Here is an 8,846-nt window from a genome sequence, read left to right on the forward strand (position 1 = left end):
GGTGCATCTTGCCTTCAATATCAGCTGATTCACACATGCCACTGACTGTGTGGTATTTCTCTACAAGGGTCACATTACTATAACCAAGCTTAGCAAGTGCATAAGCTGCTGATAAACCACTTGGGCCACCTCCTATTATGCCTATTCTTGTATTCAGAGGCATACATGGATGCAGATTTGAGAATTGGTCTGCTACTGATTGTTGCAGGTCCATCTTCTACAATGTTTTAGTCTTCCAATGCCAGTATCTGTTGATGTAAAAGTGTAAGATGATTCTTGATATGGATTTTGGTTAATGTGGAAAGACAAGTCAGACTTTTGCTCCAAAAAATGTATAAGGCGTCTAAAGACTATTTCTTTACTGAATACACGATTAGATGCGCATAATATTCTTTGCTAGTTTGCTTAACTCTTAGAAGAGGAAGGGGTAATATAGTATCCAACAGTTTTTCTTAAATGTTATATGTCAAATCAAGAACTTAAAAAAATTATGACTCAAATCCACAGCAATGAATAGTAGGAACAAGAAGGATGAGACTTCAGATCGGACAACAGGTTGTGTTAAAAACAAGGCTTTGGAATCATACAAAGATTTTTTCTTCTACTTTTTAACTCTCATGAAAGGGGGGCCTGCATCAGTTTTATTCTTTTGTCTTCCTTGTAGCATCTCAGGTAAGAAATACAATAACAAAAAACTAAAAATGGGAATAATAGAAGTACTCTTTTTTGACCTTACCACTCAAAACAAAAATCAATTTCTTGTTGATGTGTGCATAGAAAATAATTCCTGAATTATCCAAAAAAAAAAATTATATATATATCTTTTTGCTGATAAATAATATAATTTCAGTTTCATCATCAACATAAACATGTATATATGAAGAATTGTGTTTGCTATAATCATGCTAGAACACCAAATAAGTTGAAAATGGAAGCATATAGAGATGAGAAAAGGTGGACTAACCAGCTTCATTAACCAAACTCAATCGGGTGTAAGTAGATTTTCCTGCAATGCATGAACAACAGAAGTTGGTACTTGGAACAGTAGAACATTCATAAACATGTTATTAAGAGTAAACTTTAACTCCAAAATTTCCTAGGCTAGTTAACTCCTACAAACTGCAATAATTTCTCACGTAAACAATCTATCCCTCCAAAAAGAATTCCATAATCTGCAAAATCTCTCTTTGTCTCTCTCATCATTTGTCTTCCTTTTCTGAAACATATTCTAACAATACAAAACCTGTAGAAGGTCATATCATTAAAGTAAATAATAATAAACAAATTAAGTTCTAAATACTTATTCATTGGACATTAGTCCTCTCTCTCTCTCTCTCTCTCTCTCTCTCTCACACACACACACACACACACTTTTTCTTTCAGGTATAAGCTTTTTATAAAGTTCAAGACAACCCCCTGTACTTTGGCATGCACACTTTACACCCCTCTGATACCACCTAACAAAAAACATTAAAGCTTCTACTAGAATGTATATCAACAGTTTTGAGTAATTAGCTAGACCAACCTACTGAATGAATGTAATTTGTTAGATTAATATAGGTATATATTTGAATTTAGTTGCACAGTTGCATTCATTATCTCTTCTTTCATCTCCTAATTTTCTGTATGAAAGTTATCATAGTTTATGACTAGTTCATTGCAGCAATAAAACAACTTCCCTCCCCAATTGACACAATGTAGTGGTTATGGAGGTTCAAGGTACTTATTTGCAAGTTCTTGAACAAGAAGGACTAAACAGTATGTCAGCAAACATATTGTGTGAGTAAATAAAAATAAGATGCAAAATTAACGAAATAAACAGCCGACAAATCACTTGCTTCAAAAATTATAGAATAAGAATAGTTCTTTTACCAGTTCTAATTCATTCATTATTATTCAAATGACCATATCATGAACTGCAATAAATTTGGTCAATGATACTTAAAAGATTCCATTAATGCCATATTTGAATTGTATGCATATATATAAAATGTAGGAGGATATTTAACTTCTCAAATAAAAAATGTACTAACACACACACACACAAAACATTTGAAAATTGCAACTAATGGCAAGCAGTATACCAACCTGGGAGGTGTGACGACGAAGATCTGTGTAGCAGTAGTAATAAAGTAGCAAGTGGAGTAAAAAATGGAAAATGAGCGCCAAATGGCACAAGGAGCAGAGAGAGAGAGAGAGATTTGCTGACGAGACCTCCACAGAGCACAAGTGGTGACTAGTGACGAGATCATGGTGAAATTTAAAGGAAATAGCAATGACGATGGAGAATTCCAAGTAAGAAGCGACAAACGACCATGGACGACGGTAAATTCTAAACCGTGGTAAGTCCAACGATGATAGGCAAAATGGTGGTAGAATTTAGGAATATTGTAAGCAGATATTCCATGATCAGGCTGCCTATTAATTCCAGTTGCCATTTGTGATCTCCGTCGGATGCTAATATTAAATTAGGGTTTGAGTGAGAGATTATCTCATTATCTTATTATCTTATGACGTTTCCTCTGTTTTTTTTATATAACCATGAAACCGACCTTTCAACCTTCTTATCTCCTTTCTTCTCTTGTTTTCGCTCGCAAAATTGGAATGGGTTTAATTTTTTTTTTTTTTTAGTTTAACATTCGTGGCGAGTGTTTGTGACTGTTTTTAAAATGATTTATTGATTTAATAAGTTAAAAAATGTTAATTTTTTTTGTTAAAAAAATGTTTTTTTTAAGTCAGAAATTTCCGGTTTTTCTAAAAAATCAATAAGCAATCTTAAACACACCCTTAATGATAGTATTTTTAAAAAATAATTATCTTTATTACTTGTTTTTAGTAAAAGAGGACTGAAGCATGGAAAAATTGAAGGTTATAAAAGTAAAAAAATAGTTAACGATTGAGATTATTCATACATACAATACTAAATAAGTTTAGTATTTATTGTAAAACATTGACAAATATTTAAGATAAATTGAACTTAAAGGTATAAAATAACAACCTATTTAAAAAACTATTTCAAAATACTTTTAAAATAAACATACTATTAGAGCATACCAAAATAGTATTAGAGCATACCAAAATAGCCTTGAACAACATTAAAAGACATACCTAATTTTTGTGAAAAACAATCTTGGAACAAGATGTAATAAAAGAGTTTGTTGCTTGCAATAACATACTTTCATTTCAGCATTATTTATTTAGTCTATATCCATATGACACAAATGAGTTAGAGGATATACAGTTATTTGTGGTAACCACCTCTATTAATATTAATGACCTCTATTAATATTAATGAAATAACAAAAAATATGTTAAATTTAAGCTTATTTTGGAAAAAAAAAAATACGTTGAAAATGGAAAAAAAAAATACACAATGTAAAGTTCTTTTTTTTTTTTTTGAACGGTGGGGTTAGTGGTTAGTAGTTAGTATCACATAATTGTTCATGTCAAAGTTAGAACTCGAGACCTCCAATTTAAGAGTCAAAACCTCTACCAAATAGGCTAGTCTCATATTGACGTAAAGTATTTTATTAAACAAACTTAATTTACCTATTAATAACCAATTTGGAAACTAATATAATACATAAGAAGTCAACAAATTGAGTTTAATTTATGTCGTGTATAGCCAGATCAAAACAATAAATAATGAAAATCTTAAAAAAGTAACGAAGTATACATTGATGTAGTTGTTTGATTAAACTATATTGTTATTGTTTTTGTAAAATTGTTTTAATATAGTTTTAAAATTTTGTAATAGGGAAACATAATTTTCGCTAGGTACACGTTAGTCCTTATTGTTTTTTCTTTCTTTCTTTCTCTCTCTCTCTCTCTCTCTCTCTCTCTCTCTATAAGCTCTTGAACTTATTGTTTTTGTACACATTCAATCCTTATAACCGACTACTCCATGTTAAGTTTTCAGTTTGTACACATTTAGTCATTAATGTTTTTTTTAATCCTTATTGTTTTTGCATATATTTAGTCCTTATGATAAGTTTTTCAAGGTTTTGTTCACATGACATCTTATATGGGACAAACATTAATAAAATGTTTTCATATGTGGCTCATATGGGAAATGAATCATGTGTTTTTGTCTTCGTTTTACTAATAACATTTTACTTTTGATATTAGTAACTATTATAGTACAATATCAACTATATTTAGGCTATATGCAAACTTTATTCAATATCAATACCAACTACATTACATCAGGTGAAGAAAATACATAATCCATAATGATTTCAATTGTTGGAAATAATGTCTACGTTCATAATAGTTGGTAATATTACTATTAATATTAGAGTCTTTTTAGATTACACACTATGATAAAATTTAAGCAATTATTGACATGGGAGTTTATCGGGGATCCAGTTTGTTAATTTATTAGCGATTAACAAATTAATAGAAGTTTATGATGCGTCTCCTTCATCCTTGAGACAGGACCCTAAATGTTCTAAGGTTTAAGTATTTTGCGATTCAAGGTGGTTGAGATAGGAAACCTCCTCTGTAACAGCTGCAAGCTTATCTTCAAAATTCAGGGTTAATTTGAAATAAATAAAAAATCTATTTGTTGAAAAATAGTCAAAATCGTCATACCAAGGAATTAGGGAGACACTAAACTTTTTTCATGATGCTATTTTGTCTTGGAAGTACATATTCGAGTTAGGAGAAAACAAAGATAACGAATATCATTTTTTATTATGGAGATAGATGAAACTGAAGCAAAAGACATATTATTCTTAAAGAAACTAAGGCACTGACATTATTTAACTGATACATGAATTAGATTACTGATATAAATGAGGGGCAAGTCACGTATGAGAACATCTTATTAATGATTGTCCAACGTAGGATGTCATTTGAGCAAAGCCTAAAGAAAACAGGTCATAAGGACCGAATGCGTACAAAAACAGCAATAACTTATTTTGCAACTAAAAAAACATTAAGAACTAAATGTATACAAACTGAGTTGTCGATCATAACCTGGAATAGTCTGTCAATAAGGATTGAATGTGTACATAACGAAAACTATGTTACCCTATTAAGCATTGGTTTTAAATAACGTTAGACGCGGCTTTGTGTCAATGTCAAGCCTCAAACTTTTACGAGTTGTGGCGAACCATGTTGTTTGTAAGGCGCGACTTAAGACGGTAATTTTGTATATAATTAATAATTTTATATATATTCTACTATTATTCGTTTTTATATACGTATATGAGTTGAAGCGACATTTTATTAAAGTTTGGCGTCAACTACAAGCTTTGAAACTATGACGAACTTTTTAAAACATTGTGATTAAGTCATTTTCCTTTGAAAGAAAAACCATTGTAGATATTAAGATATATAGACTAAAGTCCTAATATTTTCAACGATTTGACAAGAAAGTCATAATTTTTTTTTACAGTAAGGTCGTAACTATTGGCAGTTTTTTACATGTTTACCCTTTTTGCCGGTTAGCCAGTAATTAGGACTTTACAGTAAAAAAAAAAGTTTGAGACTTTTTTGTCAAATCGTTGGAAATATTAGAACTTTAGTGTATATATCGCTTAGATAATTGATAAATAATTAAACTTTTTATCTTGTATTATGTTCTGCGTTACCTCTCCTTTGCATTTTTAAATAAGAAACATATAGTAACACAGCTTATGTATTCGATAGCGTTCCTTATAAAAAAAAAACAATAATCGTGATTTACGATATAACGAAGTAACGTAGTGGCACCAGTTGAATCTATCTTAGAAAATGATAACAAGATTTCATTTTGTTTCCTAGGAGCCTACAACGATACAATGAGGATCACAAGGGGAATAAACGAATAAACCTTACCTTCTAACTATTAGATGATTCTTTGTAGGATGGTTTCTATTATTTATATAATAAATATAATAAGAGAATATATATAAACGTTGACATATAAGGTTGAAAGTTAATAAATGAGTTGATTATAATATATAAGATAAAATTTCAATAAATAATCATAATTTGTAAGAATGGTCCATGTGGTATGTCAAAAATTGTCATTTTGGGTCAAACAGGTTTTGACTAGCACAAATTGTCCAAAAGTTTTCATTTTGTTGCTAATTTCGTCCATTCTGTTTTTTTTTTTTTTTTAATAAAATGACGATTTTGTCCTCTGTATTTTCTTTTTTCATTTTTGTATTACAAAAATAAAATAAAATAAGAAAAAATAAAAGAAAAAAATACCCTTTCTCTCTCTCTCTCTCTCTCTCTCTCGTTTCTTGCTTACACCAACAAAAGAAGAAGAAATCGGCGACTGCCGACGGACTAGGCAGCCTCCGCCTCCTCCGGTCAGATAGCATCGCCCCAAATACCAACTTCGATCGTTGATGCCCTCCCTTTGAACCTCGACAACCTACAACGAGAGAAAGGAGATCGAGATCTAAAGTTAGGGTTTCTTGACGGCTAGGGTTTTCATATGGGTGTTTCGCTACTGGAAATTGAGGCGGAGACACCTGCGATGTACTGCGCGACGAAGCTAGGGTTGTTTAAACCCACGACGAGACCCTTAGCAAAACCGGATTTATGACGATCACTACCTAGGTCTGGTTTCAAACACCACCTCATATCTATGTGAGAGTGGGAGAAGAAGAAGAAGAAGAAGAAGAAGAAGAAGAAAAATGACTTTTTAGATATGTGTGTGCATGAGAGAGAGAGAGAGAGAGAGAATCGATTTTTGGGTTTTATGTGTGTGTGTTTGTGTTGAATCTGTTGAAAAAACGATGGATGTTTGTGTTGATTTGTTTTTGTGTTTTTTAAATTTCATGTGTTTGTATGTTCATCTGACTTTGTGTGTGTTTGTTCATCTATGGGTGGTGGCGGACTGTGGTGGTGGCGGACGATGGTCGAATGGTGGTAATGGTAGATGTTCTTGACGAAGAAGAAGATGGGTAAGAAGATGTGTCTAGGATAAATAACATGAGAGAGAAACGAGAGAGAGAGAGAGAAATGGTATTTTTTTTTCTTTTTTCTTTTCTTCTTTTATTTTTGTAATAAAAAATGAAAGAAAGAAAATACAAAGGGCAAAATCGTCATTTTATAAAAAATTAAAGTAGAATGGATCAAACTAGCACAAATGGTCAATCTAGCAACAAAATGGAAACTTTTGAACCATTTGTGCTAGTCAAAAATTGTTTGGCCCAAAGTGACAATTTTCGACATACCACAAGGATGATTCTTGCAATTTTGTCTTAAATAAGGAATTAAGTAATGTATTAAGCTGTTCATTTTTAAGTTTGACACCAGATTATAATTAAAAAAATCACTTCTTTTTGTTTTTAAAATTTTTATGGTTTATTTTTTATCGAAAAAGACGAATATATGAAACTCATAAATTTTTGTCATCTATAAATACACATCCATATTAATATACAAAAAAATAAATAAATTAACTTTACAGTTCGTTTAAATTTACAATGTGAATTTGAATTGTATATAATTAAATTGTTGGCATTTACAATGTAAATTTGGTTATATGATATTGATATTTATGGATATAAGTAAATTTGAATGTGAATTTAAGATAAATTCATTTGTGAAACTTACAAAACCAATTCATGAATAATCAAAATGTTGAAATGGTATAAGTCGAAAATGAATTTATTTCAATTCATATGTGAATATGAATATTTAGTCGAATTCACGTATGAATGTAAGTAAATTCACTTACGAATCTTACTAAATTAATTTGTGAATGATCAAAGTATTAAAGTACAAAGTCATATTCATATTTTAAAAGTACAAAATGAATTATACAGGTAAAAACGAACTAAAAGTTTTATATATTGAATATTTGATATGAGTGTCTATTGATAGAGATCAATAAATTTATGAATTTTAGACTATTTAGTAACTTTTAATAATAAAATATTCCTAAAAATATAAATAAAATGAAAAAAGGAGTCTTTTCTAGGGGGTTTTCGGTTAAGTTTTGGTATTTTTCGGGTTTTGGTTTTGGTTTTGATTTCGATTTCGAGTTCTCCCACTAACAAATATGTGATTAGGATTACAATGATACATTAAGAATTAATAAAAAATGATATAGTAAATTTTAATTAACAAAATAAGGGAAGACATTGAGTAATATGTGATTAAAGAAATATGTAATTAACACAGAAACAATATGTATATAAACTTTCATTTTCGGTCTTTTTTGCGACTAATCTCGAGTCGGTATTAGACCGGTCTCGCACCGGTCTTCGAAAGGTTCAGTCTTTTTTGGTACTTGTTTAGGAAAAGGTCAGTAATTTTTTAGATTGGTTCAGGACGATCTTGTTTTAGACCGGTAATTTTCTGTCTGGTCTAGTTTTAGACCAGTTCGGTCTCGATCTGAGATCGCTTTTTTTTAACGTCTAGTTGATGTATTTGATTCGAAATATCTTCTGGACCGAGAGTTAACTTTTACAAGTCTCGTGTGTTTGACATTATAGTTCTGATAGTGGGATTAATAGATGGGCTCGAGTATTTGACTGTATTTCAAGCTCTCTACCAGTCAAGTAAATGGGAGTTCCAATTGGTGCTAACATGGCGTTGAAAAAAACATTGGAAGCCCGTTGTTGGAAACTTACAATCTAAACTCTCGGTTTGTAAAGAAAAACGTTATCATTTAACGGACAACTAAACCTTATTAAATATGTATTTGGAAGCCTCTCCTCATACTATGTGTGCTATTTATATTCTGAAGAAAAAAATTAGAAGAAAATTTTTGTGGGTTGGTTGTACTATTCATTGGTTAGAGATGAAAGTCTCTCCCTATTTCAGGCCATCGAGAAATTTCTCCACAACAAAAGAGAAATAGAGAACGTGACTTCATCGGGTATGCTAAATTGCTA

The 8,846-nt window shown here is 30.8% G+C and overlaps 1 long non-coding RNA gene across 1 annotated transcript; it reads right to left on the reverse strand.

Annotated features, from left to right (window-relative positions):
• Window positions 1-11: 11 nt before the first annotated feature.
• Window positions 12-2,516, reverse strand: LOC145090690 (uncharacterized). The gene is made up of 3 exons (XR_013701718.1): window positions 2,089-2,516; window positions 965-1,006; window positions 12-248 (listed from the first exon to the last, which is right to left on the reverse strand). It is a non-coding gene; the product is annotated as an uncharacterized LOC145090690 (long non-coding RNA).
• Between the last annotated feature and the right edge of the window lie 6,330 nt (window positions 2,517-8,846).

This window comes from Lactuca serriola, chromosome 2 (genome assembly GCF_051521515.1).
Source record: "Lactuca serriola cultivar US96UC23 chromosome 2, Lser_US96UC23_V15, whole genome shotgun sequence".
In the NCBI taxonomy this organism is placed as follows: Eukaryota; Viridiplantae; Streptophyta; class Magnoliopsida; order Asterales; family Asteraceae; genus Lactuca; species Lactuca serriola.